This window comes from Anopheles gambiae, chromosome 2 (assembly GCF_943734735.2).
Source record: "Anopheles gambiae chromosome 2, idAnoGambNW_F1_1, whole genome shotgun sequence".
Taxonomy (NCBI): domain Eukaryota; kingdom Metazoa; phylum Arthropoda; class Insecta; order Diptera; family Culicidae; genus Anopheles; species Anopheles gambiae.
The window spans coordinates 25,844,794-25,857,180 of NC_064601.1; the positions used below are offsets into that span (position 1 = coordinate 25,844,794).

General features: G+C 42.4%; 1 protein-coding gene across 4 annotated transcripts in view; it reads left to right on the forward strand.

The window, feature by feature from the left end:
• Positions 1 to 9,214: 9,214 nt before the first annotated feature.
• LOC5667736 (platelet binding protein GspB) overlaps positions 9,215 to 12,387 on the forward strand; it is a 39,761-nt gene continuing 36,588 nt past the window's right edge. The window contains exons 1-2 of one of the 4 annotated variants that reach the window (XM_061663484.1): positions 9,215 to 9,316; positions 11,412 to 11,862. The gene's annotated coding sequence lies outside the window, so the exon portion shown is untranslated. Of the gene's footprint in view, positions 9,317 to 9,359; positions 9,558 to 11,411; positions 11,863 to 12,387 lie in introns of those variants that run through there. The other 3 variants (XM_061663481.1, XM_061663483.1, XM_061663485.1) reach the window with 3 other exon arrangements.

Genomic DNA, 12,387 nt, shown 5'->3' on the forward strand with positions numbered 1-12,387 from the left:
TCTCTCTTCTCGTCTTGACAGTCGTCAACTCGCTCGACTTTACAACATGACTGTCTTGGGTTCAAGCCTCGCATGGACCGTAGCACGAAAACCTGTAAATGCCGGTATTTCCGCGTAGGTCGTTACGCCAAACCTAAGTAGATCCTTCTTTGACTCTTTTAAATCATTAAAACTCACCTGTATCACTACAAATCTCTCCACTAATTAAGCTTTACATATCAGTGAGTTGTTGATTTTGACATATACATTAACTAGCTCAACTAGCTTAGCTGTACAACGAGCTTAACATCTAGAGGGTGCTAAAGAATTAATAAGCATGTTTCCGACAGCTACAAAAGGCAGTTGAAAAGCAGGATTGATTAGCCAAAGCAAAGCTTGCCGGAGATCGAATGTCTACATCGATAGAAGGGAGCTGCAGCCACCGACCGAAAATCCTGGAGAATTATTATTGTCTGGGACATATCTATTGTAAGCAGACCAGTAAGACATTACAGAAAGCAGACACAATTTCAATCATCAAACTGTAAAGCTTACATTGCGGAGCTCAATCTGTTTCTAATGATATTACGTGGTTTATTTGTTGTCCTGTACATTCTTCAGCATACCACTACTATTTCCCATTACACAACAACCTCCACAATTCACCCACACATCCTTCCCACCACGATCGGCGTGTATCCTGGCTGACTGGTTGGCTGGCGCTCAAGCTAGCTAGATAATAAGCTAAAACCACCATAACGAGCAGCTGTCATTTTGCACCACATTTGTACTGTACCGCTCACCGCAGTGAGCTGGAATTGTGGAAAATGGTTGTGTAATGGGTAGTTCGCAAGTGTGGCAGAAACATGCGGCAAATGATTAACCCGAGCCCGACATACAGTCACGCATTGTGAAGTAGCGCCTAGCTTGTTGAGTCCCAAACCGCTTTGGGGTTTTCTGTTTGCCCGCCATTTGCTTGGCCGCCCAGCTCCGAGATATTTTCGGTAAGTTTAATCGCCGTCGTCAGTCTTTTCGTGTTTGTCAAAAAAGAAGAAGCAGACACCTGTGCCCTCTGGATGTGTGCGTTTTTTCTCTGGGACCGGGGAATGATACGGGCCACGACAAAGGTGGACACCTAAGCGAAAGACCCGAGAGTCGAAGCGTCAAATGTCAAGAAAAAAAGCAACGCAAAGGAGAGCGTTAAATGGTGCGCGGTGCCGAACGGATGCAGCGGACGTCAAGGCCCGTCCGACGTGACGTGCGTCGGATTCGCGTACAGTCGCCGCACGCGTCGATCTCGCCTGGCCCCTCGATGATTCCCCAGTTTTGGTGCTGGTGGTGGTGGTGGTGTTAGTGTCGTACCTCATTTAGAACGGACACTGCTGGCGGTGATGGTGGTGCCGTACGGTGTGTCTCGTTCGCTCCCGCTCTCACCGTGTGCCGTGTTTTCGTGAAGCTGCCCCGATGTCGCTCGAGCTTACGTGGCACCTTATCCGCGCTGGTGGGAACACGCGCGTGTGTGTTTCAAGCGAGACTTTTTACGTAATAAATTTCATGAAACTATCGGATGGGTTGAGTTGCATGCTGTTCCGATTGTGGACATTCGGCCAAGCTAGACGAACAGACGAACGGCTGTGGTTTTGTGAGAGACATATTCACTTGCAATGCGATGAAGCTTGAAGTGGTACGGTTGTATGTGTATTTACGTTTGATTTTGTTATTTTTAGAACCGAAATGTACCCTTCTCATGATTGATGCTTGCGTTGTGAGCGTATGTATTGGTACGGTTTTACATTGCCCATTGGCTAAAGAGACCGATACCGAACGAGCGTAAGAATGTATGAATTAATTGCGTTTGACGAATATCGATTTTACATTCATCCTTGAGCGCTTCTTACAGCTTGTCAATCCTTCACTGTTACAACCAGCACACCAGCACCGTGAGTCTCGAACGGGTGAAATTGAAACCCTTTTCAATGCCCTGTACAGTGTTACAGTACCGCCGCTCTTACTCTGTGCGGGTATGTGTGCGTATAGGTATGTACAAAGTGTACTAATTTCGTTTAAGTAGCTTAACAAGTTTGCCGTACGTCCGGTTAGCGTTCGACAACTACTACTAGCGCAATGCCGTAATCGGAGCTTGCACCGACACCGATGCGTACCGATACGACACGTGTGCACCCAAGGGTGGCATACATACGCTGGACGCAATCCAACTGGACCGGGTGTATGATCGGAAGTGATAAGAAAGAACTTGTAATCGAGTGGGCACACACTCACAAGAGCAACGGTGACAGGGCTTGCAAACGGGGCAAACACTACTGCCGGGAAATGGTTGATGATAAGGCATAGACACACATAGGTGTTGGTGGTTTTGATGCCTTGCTGATTTCACGTTTGGTTGAAATGTTTAAAATGGGTTTGTTGCGGGTTTTACTACGTAGTAAGGATTTCCAAAAGGCTGCGCTGTTGTTCTGAAACAATAATTAAACATTAATTTACAGTTATATCCTACCTTTTTGTTCTACGTTTTCCTACGAGGCTTTTGGTCTAATGCAGCGATCGGTAGAGTGCTTGTCTCTCTGGATTTCCTGTTTCTTAGATTTGTTCAATGATGATAAGTTCAGACTATTATATTTGTTCATGAATAAGTGCACTTACTTGCCGTTAAAATGTTCCTACAACTTATAAACATGAAACAAATCGATATGCTTCTGGTGCAACAACAAAGTTCTGGCAACAAGAATTTGATGGATTTGTTTTTTCGTACAAATGGGCATCGACACCCGGGCCTAAGACATCAAACTTGGACAGCTTCTCCCTAGTTTTGACTATATGGTACCTATGTTGTGCCTTATTGTTAGCAATAATTGGCTGTGATCAATCTGTTTGTAGGGAATGTTTAACTTAATTTTTTTAAATTGTTGTTACCACAATGCGTTAATTAATGCCACAAATTCAATTACTTTATTAATTGTTGCAAAATATTTCGTTTACATAGCATGCATTTTTATCTAAAAGTTTTTTTTAATTTGTATTATAAGAGTTAATAAAATTAACTAAGTATTATAAGAGTTAAAGTAAGAGTTAATTTTTTAATATAGCTCTTGTAATGTAACATAACAGACGTCTAATTTCTGCTCAAATACCTTGTGATTATATGATGATTTTAGCTAAAGAGAAACATTTATGTATACATACGTAATTTCTTACAAGATGCAGACGTGATTCGATTCTCATCCTTTCGTTCAAACCATCCTTTTGTAGCTAGGCTAACTATTACATTTTAAAGTCCACATAAGTCATACAATCTGGTCGGCGTTAGCTACCACACTCGCCATTTACATTGTTATAATAAAAAGATAACTAATTTGACCCTCTTCCCTATTGTGTCGATGTCGATGTCGATGTGTCGATCTTACATCAGGTTGAGTGATGCAATAAGTCGAGTAAGCCTATATGTATCGTACATACCGGTCTATACAGGCTTTTGAGACTTAATTAATTACCACGCAGCCGGATAATCAATCCTATTGCTACGAGGGAGACGGTCCATTGAACCCATGACGGGCATGTTGTTAAGTCGTGTGAGTTGACGACTATACCACGGGATCGCTCCAAATGAGAATAAGATCGCCCGTTGCACGAAATAAGAAGAAGAAAAAAATTGTTTCTATTAATTTGGTGTTAATATGACTAATAAAATAAAAGTAGGTTATACCTAGAGGGTCGTGATACCGTCGTCCTATCGCACGACTTAACAATATGCCCGTCGTAGGTTCAAGCCTCGAATGGACCGTCCCCAGTAGCAAGGATTGACTATCCGACTGCGTGGAACTGTACATGTTTCGAAAACCTTTATAGGATGGTATGTCCGCGTAGGATGGTACACCAAATAGAAGAAGAAGATTAGACATTACTAGCTTGCGATAAAAATATGACAAAAAAAATATCATGCGCTACAATTAGGCATATATCATTGCCTTTGGGTCTGGTCGTTATTTAAAACACAGTTCTTAGTTCGAAAAGATACCTTTGTCGGACAAGCAGATCCCACGCGGTGATCCTCCTTGCTGTTCCATAGTAGGTTTTCTCTGCCTACCGTTGAAATACCTCAAATAATGTTTTTTCGCCTCTTCACATATCTGATCATCTGTATCTATCACACTCTTTCAATGTCTTACATCATTTGCTGTTATGCGAAGCTGTTTCATTAGCTCAAGATCTGTTTTTAAACTCCGATAATCTCCCACTGTTCAAGGACTTCATTATAGGACTTTTAGTCCAATTTCAGATTCGGTAAAGTTCAAAACGAATGCTACAACTTATGCATTTGTCTCTTCAAATTCTTCTTCTTCTATTTGGCGTAACGTCCTACGTGGACATGCCGGCCTATATAGGCTTTCGAAACTTATTCAGTAACACGCAGCCCGATAGTTAGTTCTTGCTATAGGGGGACGGTCCAGGGCGACCGCTCTTACTTACCTCCCTGCTTAAAACTTACTAGTAGTTACTTTTAAGCTCTGAATGGACCGTACCCGCATACGTAGAACTGACTATCCTGCTCTGGTAATAAGTAAGTCATTGAAAGCCAAGCCTAGCGGTAGGACTAGTAAAGGCGAGTCTTGACCGACAACGGTTGTTGTTCCAAAACTTACTTTGTTTGTAATATATTTAACATTTTTCCAAACCAAGCACAACCACATGATCCTTTTCTTAAACAAACCAGCACAAGAAGGCTAGATATAGAGGCAAATGACTCAAGGACATCATAGATATACTGTGTGACAAGGGCGAGATAGTTAAACTCATATTGTCATATTGTCATATTAGTTAATCACAATCATTAAATTGAAGAAAAATATAAACAATTTATTGCATTACTATCTTTTTACAATTTAAATAGGTTCTTGTTTCTGGTTGGGCACCAGTAAGCATACACGTAATATGAAAAACGTAAACGATTTTGCGCATTATGTGAAAACACATTTAAAGGGAACACCCACGACAGGAGAGGGTCTACAGTATATAATTGTGTTCACAATTTTCAGTTTCGAAATTCTAAGCGATAATCAGAACACGTTTAGAATTGAGTAGTTTAATTCAATTCAATTGGAAATTATTTCACCAAAAACATATACTTTTATTTCGTTTTATTTGAAGAGAAAAAGTCACACACATTTACTCAAACCTGTCGCCCAAATCATGCCACCTAACTTAAATTCGTTTCTTTCCCTATTTTGTTAGCATAATGAAGCCGTCCATTCGAAAGAGTAATAATCACATGATGGGTCACCCATGATAGCATCGTGCCAATGTATAATCTCTCTAAGCTCATCAGCGAACCTTGTATGGGTGACGTTGTGGGGTTAATTTATAGTTTTCCAGTGCGAACCAGCAGCAAAAGTTGCCCAAATCCCCGACACCTAGAACTGGCCGTTGTTCTCCAAATTAGTGTAAATCCGATTAGAGATGAAAACTTTATCCTAGTGTCCCCTGTTTGTCGAGCTGGTGGTGGAAGGTTTACATTCTTTTGGTGAGACATACATGGTGACAATACACTGGATTCGTGGATCAAGAAACAGTGCTCATTAAATGTATTTTTAAACATTTGGTGTACATCATTTGATCTTAGTTCTATTATTAAAATAAATAACGACTCCATTCGAAAAACATCAATGCGATCTTCAATGTTCCAATCTCCATAATGATGTCCTAAGCTTGCCGAACGACTCCTACTTTCTATTAAAAATGTCTGTTTCATCGTTTCTCCCGTTCATTCCTTTCAAAGCTATCTGTGAGGGCGTAAGCTGCTGCCTTATTTATTGTGCTATTTTTCCACCCATGCCTTTCTAGCGTAGGCCACAGCTACGACACAACGCCCCACACACGATTGAATCGCAAACCCAACCAAAAAAAAAAAAAAAAGGTGAAACAGGTTTTACTATCGCATTGGTGTTGAAATGTGTGCACACGTATGCCTTTGTGCTACTTAAACTCGGTAGCTGCCGACGCCTCGGTTAGGGGCAGCAAATTGGCTTCAGAATAATATAAAGTTAAACATTGCTTCCGCTGCTACTGACAGAGAGTTTAGAACAATTTGGAGAAATGGAGAGAACAAAAAAAAAAAAGAATGTATTCATCCAACTTCGGCTCCGGCGGGATGCAAATGGGTGTTGAAACGAAACGCTGGTGTGTTGCACCGCGAAAATAAATTTCGAAAGTCGGTGGCGCAGCAGTCAGCGCAGAGGTCAGCGAAAGTCATAAGCCTCGATGCTCTCGGGAGCGAAACCAGCCGTGGCAGGAGAGCGAGCAATAATTGCAAAGCGGAATAGCAATAGTGTACTACTAGCAAGAGCATAAGCAAAGATCAGTTTTCTGTACAGCTTTGCGTGTGCAAACCGTGTGCAAGCGAAAGAGAGTAAATTACCGAACCAATCTATCATCCTTTGTCTGTGTTTTCTATTTTGTTAATGTGCTGGTGTTAAATTGTTGGCTCGTACGTTGCGGCAGTCAGTAGCTGAAAAGTGGGTGTATTTGTATTATGTATGAATTGAATAATACAATTCTTGTGTTATTACAAATTGCATTGAATAGAACAGGAATGTTTTACTTCTTTTAAGCACGCTTTGAAAGCAATTGAAAATAATATTTCTAACTGAAGGAAACAGTGATACAATTCTTAAATTACTTTCTCTTTATATTAGTATCTAACATTAAATAAATTTAATATTATTTTTCTTATTTGGCATAACAAAAACAATGGCAATATTGGGAATATTTAAATTAGTATGAATATAACCCATAACTCATTTTTATTCATTTTTTTATGTTTAACTTTGTCGGTGTTCTTTTCATCTATATCTTTACATGCTTATTATCTAGGAAATGGGAACATTTATGCCCAATAACCCACTGAAAAGTTTCATACAAGAACAAAGTTTAGTTCTGTCGCATGCTTTATCTAACTCATCTATTTTTTCAATCTATATTACTCTAAATAAGAAACTAATATCTATTTTTTATTATACGACAGCTGTTATTACAAGTTATGCGTACTATTCAGGCAATTGGTTGCATAACTATTGTATAGCTTTTCATATAATCATGTAAATACTTGGTGTATTTTTTTAATTTTATATTTAGTTAATATTTGTTGTATAAAGAATTATTAAAGAGTTTAAAATGTATAAAAGAAGAAAATAACATAATTATTAGTTTACTGTATATGTGAGTCAATTCTTGGAATGTGAAATTTGAGAAAAAAAGCATAACGCGGTACTGTGCGTATTTTGTGAACATACATTATCATAAAGCCCTTATTTGTTTATTTCCTTACTTTCTTATTACTCATGTATAAAACGAGAGAATTTTGGAAGAAAATTAAAAAAATTGCATTCGTATTTGCTAAAAAAATGCATTAAAAAACTTGGTTTATGTTTAGTTGAATAATAACAAAATTAAATCTGATTTGAACTCAATTTGTTCAAGCATTTTAAGAAATCTGCTCGGAACAGATCGGAATGCAAACTATGTATATGTTATTCGACGTTGTTCCAGGCTTAATACTGTCTAGTGAACTGCTATATGAAGGGTTGTTTTTCATTTTCAATGGTGTTATAATCATGTTTGGCATCGTGAGTTCAACTTTCATGTTCAATTCTTAAAGCTTATGTAAACTTCGTGCGCTAATGAGGCTTAGACAATCTAAGATAATGAATGACTCAGACAGATCAAACTGATAGAATATCAAAAACAATTGTGTGCTGTAAATAATTAAATTGATATATTTAATTACAATTTTATTTTATTTGTATTGAAACATGTGTCTATATATATTTAATACGTAAATAAATAAATAAATATATGATCTAAATGTACTCCATGTAATTTTTTATGTTCGGCACACTCAGTTGTGATAAGATTTATACAAATATTCGTGATTTTTACTGCAATATAGTTATTTAACTACAACGAGTTAGTATGATGTGAAACAACATATCGTGTAAATTAGAGTAATTTTAAAATATTCCTAATTTTCTCATATATATCACTGATTTTTCACCATTTGCAGACGCTCGGACCTAAAATGCTAGCAAATGCTGGTCCGTTTTCCCCCTTTCGTTTCGAAATCTGCTTTACATAAAAGGGTGGCATTATGTATTCTACCAATAAGCATAACAATTGCCATTGTGCTCAAAGTTCTTCTTCGGTACCGTGGCACGATCCATTCCATTGCCCAAAACTGCCCATTTTCCAATAGATCATTGCCTGGAGCCAACGGTCGAAAGCCATCACCGAGGAAAATAAAAAGGATTCATTCGAAGCCAGTGCAGTGAAGACCTAGCGAAGGAAGCCGGGCCCGGTCAAAAATGCCGGCAAAAAAGGAAAACATCGTTAGCGGGTGCAAAATGTTGCTGTCGGCTTCAGCAGTCGTCAAAACCCAGCAGGAAAGTTGTCGTTGGCCATGGAGGAGGAGAAGGAGGAGGATGGCGGCGGCAGTGGTGGCGGTCATGACGGCGACGTAAGCAGCCTTCGACAGCTGGGACGCACCACCGAACACCAGAAAAGGCCGCAAACCCACACAAACAAGCGCACACACGCACGCATGCATGCACACATGTATGCGCACGGAGAGTCTCTACACAAAGGAAGCTCTCGCGGACGCGTGTCGGTGTAGTAGTGCCGGCGGTCGTGGAAGGTTCTTTTTGCTGTTGTTGTTGTTGGTGTTGCGATGTTGCGAAAGGTTCAGGATGGAAATGGCGCCGGGGCGAAGCTTGGCGGTGTGTAGTTGTGTGTGGGTAGCAAGAATTCGATTTCCACAGGGGATGGAGCAGGAAGGGCACAAGCAAGCGATAGAGGGTTGGAAAGGGGTGCCCGGAGGCACGTATCAGGTTTTTTTTTTGCTAAAGCTAGCCGTACTGAGAGCGAGAAAGGGCTAGAAAGAGCGAAAAAGGGCCGAATGATTCTCTCCCGCTTTTGCACCCTCTCGCTCATTCTATCGCACTCTCTCTCTCTCTCTCTCTCTCTGTACAACAAGGGTGAGCTGGTGTGTGTGTGCGCGCGGTGAAGCAACAACCGGTCGACGGTACAGTGTGTGTGTGTGTGTGTGTGTGTGTGTGTGTGTGTGTGTGTGCATGTGTTTGTGAGTGTGTGTGCGTGTGTTGCTGGGATTTTCCTGCGTTGCTGGTACTGCTGCTGTTGCTGAGCACGGAGCGAAAAGTGGAATCGCAGTTCGCCGCGGCCCTTTGCAACGGTGTGCGTACAATCGTGCGCCCCTTTCAGTCTCTGCCGTGGGCACACTAGCATGCGAGCGAGTGAGCGAGAGCCAGCAAGCGTGAGCAAATTTTGCGCGAGAGCGCATCATATGGCGAAGGGGCGCCGCGTACCGGAGCGAGAGAGTGAGAGACTGCACACGCACGGTCAGCACAGAATCGGGCACACACGGGTATTACTCGGAAAACAGCTTTGGCGTAGTGTTGACGCGCTCACGGTTAATGCGCCCGCTGCCCTACGAGAACAACGCGTCTACCGCGGGTGAGTGTGTTTTGCGCTGCTGCAAATCGGAACGGCTGTAGGTGCGCGCTTCTCCCCCATCATCATCACGCACTACGAGGGGGGGTCTACTGTTTGACGACGGAAGCAACAATTCTCTTGCGTGTCCTCCCCCCGGCCTCCCTCTCGATCCCTCACGCACGTATCTAGTGGCGCGCTCGGCTCGGCAAAACAACACAACCGCGCACGGACCTCCCCGGATTGTCAAACCACGGTTGCGATGGCACGGTCGTCAAAGTGCCGGTCAAAGTGCCTATTATGTGTGCAGTGTGTATGTGTGTTGGTTCTCGGAAGCCCGTCCGGATATGGTGGTGTAAAAACCGGTCACGGCCGTCTTCGAAAAGCCCAAAACACACTCCGCACGAAGTGAGGCATCGTGCGTGCGCTTGTGAATCGGTCGTGTGTGGTGGGGGGGGGGGGGGGGGGGTGGAGGGGCGCGAAGGGTGAAATTCACTTATTTATAGAGGGGTGGGGGGTGGAAGCAGGAGTTGCTTTGGAATTGTTTTTGCTGTTTTTCGTTGCGCATCTCCATATAGGACCGGGCATGCTTTGATGATTGTGTGGGCGATTAAAAAAAAGGCTTGCTACGATCACTACGTCACAGTGTTTGTTGGTTGCTTCTACTCTTAGCTGAAGGGGGTGCAGGGGGAAGGTTTTTGGCGAAAGTAAGCCAAGCGCAAACCCCATCACTGCGAATCGGTGCAATCGTGCGTGAAGGAAGCGAAGTGAAATGGTGCTGCAGTTTTCATCATATTCGTGCCTAGGAAGGAAAAAGGGGAAAAACTTCAACATCGCCGCCTCCCCACGGCTGTGTGTCGTGCTGCTGTTGCCCTTCTGTGTGTGCTCCAAGTCGTCCAAAGGGCAACCAAAACACTACTACCACACGGCGAACGCTGCTCGCTTGCCCTACACCGGCTTCGGAAAAGTCGCGACTTTTCCACCGACTCCGGTGTGCGCCTGGGGAAATTTCCGCTGTGCGATTTTGTTGTTGTTGTTGCTGCTCGTTTTCCCCCGCGATCGGCAGTCGGGTTCGGCTTTTCCGCAAAAGGGCGAGCGTGTGTTTGTATGCGTGTGCGTGTTTGTCGGTCATCGTTGCGCCGTGTGTGTGTGTGTGTGTGTTACGCCATCGTGTTTTCGCTCCGTGTTTTCGCCCCGTCACCGCGCACTGGGGTCGGCGGGTTCCGTTTCCGTTCGATTGACAGCTTTTTCGCCCCGGTCGGTCGGTCGGTCGGTCGTCGTGTTGTGTTGTGTTTTCGTATCCTCGGCTGTTTTGTGTGTTGTTCCGCCGTCTCTTTCTTGCGCAGGCGGGTTTTGGTGCGCCGCGCTTGAATGCACGGTCACGTTTTGGTAGTAGACGTGTTACGGTTTTTGTTAGTGAATGCTGCTCGCTAGGAGGGAGTGAGATAGGGAGAGAAAGTGGTTTCGTTTTTTTTTCTTAGTCACGTTAAATATGCTCAAAAGTTTTAAAATGTTTTAGGTAAAAAATTATCATTAAAAACATACTTATTACGGTGCTAAAAGTTTTGTTTTAAAGCTTACGATAGTAATTTCTAACGCTCTTCTAGCTGTGCGATACGAAAGAGAAAGTGCGAGAAGAAGCGCAAGAAAGGGGAAAGAGCGAACCCCTGTGCAGCACTATATACAAGCGAGCGACGCTTGTACATAGGCACTGGCGCACAAGGTTGTGTGGAATTTACATTGTGCCGGGTCAAGAAGTGTGTTGTGCAGTGCAGCCCAAGCAACGTGGAATTAGCGATGGGGGTGGTAGGGGAAGAGGGTGGGAAGCGCATATATCCAGCCCCTCAACATTGTCCTCACCCCACCGGTCGGGTTGTGTTGTACATAAAACATCAATTTGGTTTCGTTTTCATTCGCAGGATTTTTCAAACAGCACTAAAGTCATCGAAGGAATGTAAATACATACAGTACAACAAATAAACAAACAAACCAAACGTGTGAAAGTGTTACCATACATTATCCAGCTAGTGGGTGGTATGTGTAGGTGGAGTGTTCAAAAACGTATCAATTTAAAGGAGAGATGTGTTTTTTTTCATTGTGCAAGTGTGAATAATTGACAAGTGAATAATAAAAAAAAAAACAAAAGTTCTTTTTTTTGAAAAATAATTGGATTATGTAACTGTGCAAATGGTGCAAAGATTAAACAGTTTGGAGCTTTCCAGTAATTGCTCCCCGAAGCTTTCCAAAGTGTAGTAGTTCATCTCAACCTGCTATGCCTACCCTAACACAGGCAACAGCAGTGGAAAAGGATTACGCAGGACACAGGACTTGACGGGATACGGTAGCTTTCAAATCACGGCCATCGTATAGGTAAGTTTATTGATGACCGGAACAATGTTGATGAAATTGTTATATTCTTCTTTCTATTTTTTGTTAACTATTTCAAAAATATTTTATGCGAAATGTTAACTCCACCTATTATTATTACTGTTTTATATTTATACCCCACTTCATCTGGTTTAATTTATATGCAATTTTTTTTTATATTGTCTTAAGTTTATATATCCCATGTTATGCAATTATCCATTTGCATGTATTATTTTTTTTAATTTCCCGTCATGATCCATGTACAACATGTAATGAACTATTGGTGTGCTCTCTGAAGCAGCGCACCCAAGACTCTGATTCCGACTCCGGCAAAATCTGAACCACTAGCTACGTCCTGACACGAAGTCGTTCGCAGTCTTTCGGAGTCAGCTGGAGTCGTAGTCGGCTGCAGGCATTTAATTTCGTGGTGTTTTTTCTCTTTTGCTTTGCGCGTGCACTACCTCAACAGAATCAGGCCGATTCCGGACGACTCTGAACGACTCCGAACGAATCCGACTCCGGACGACT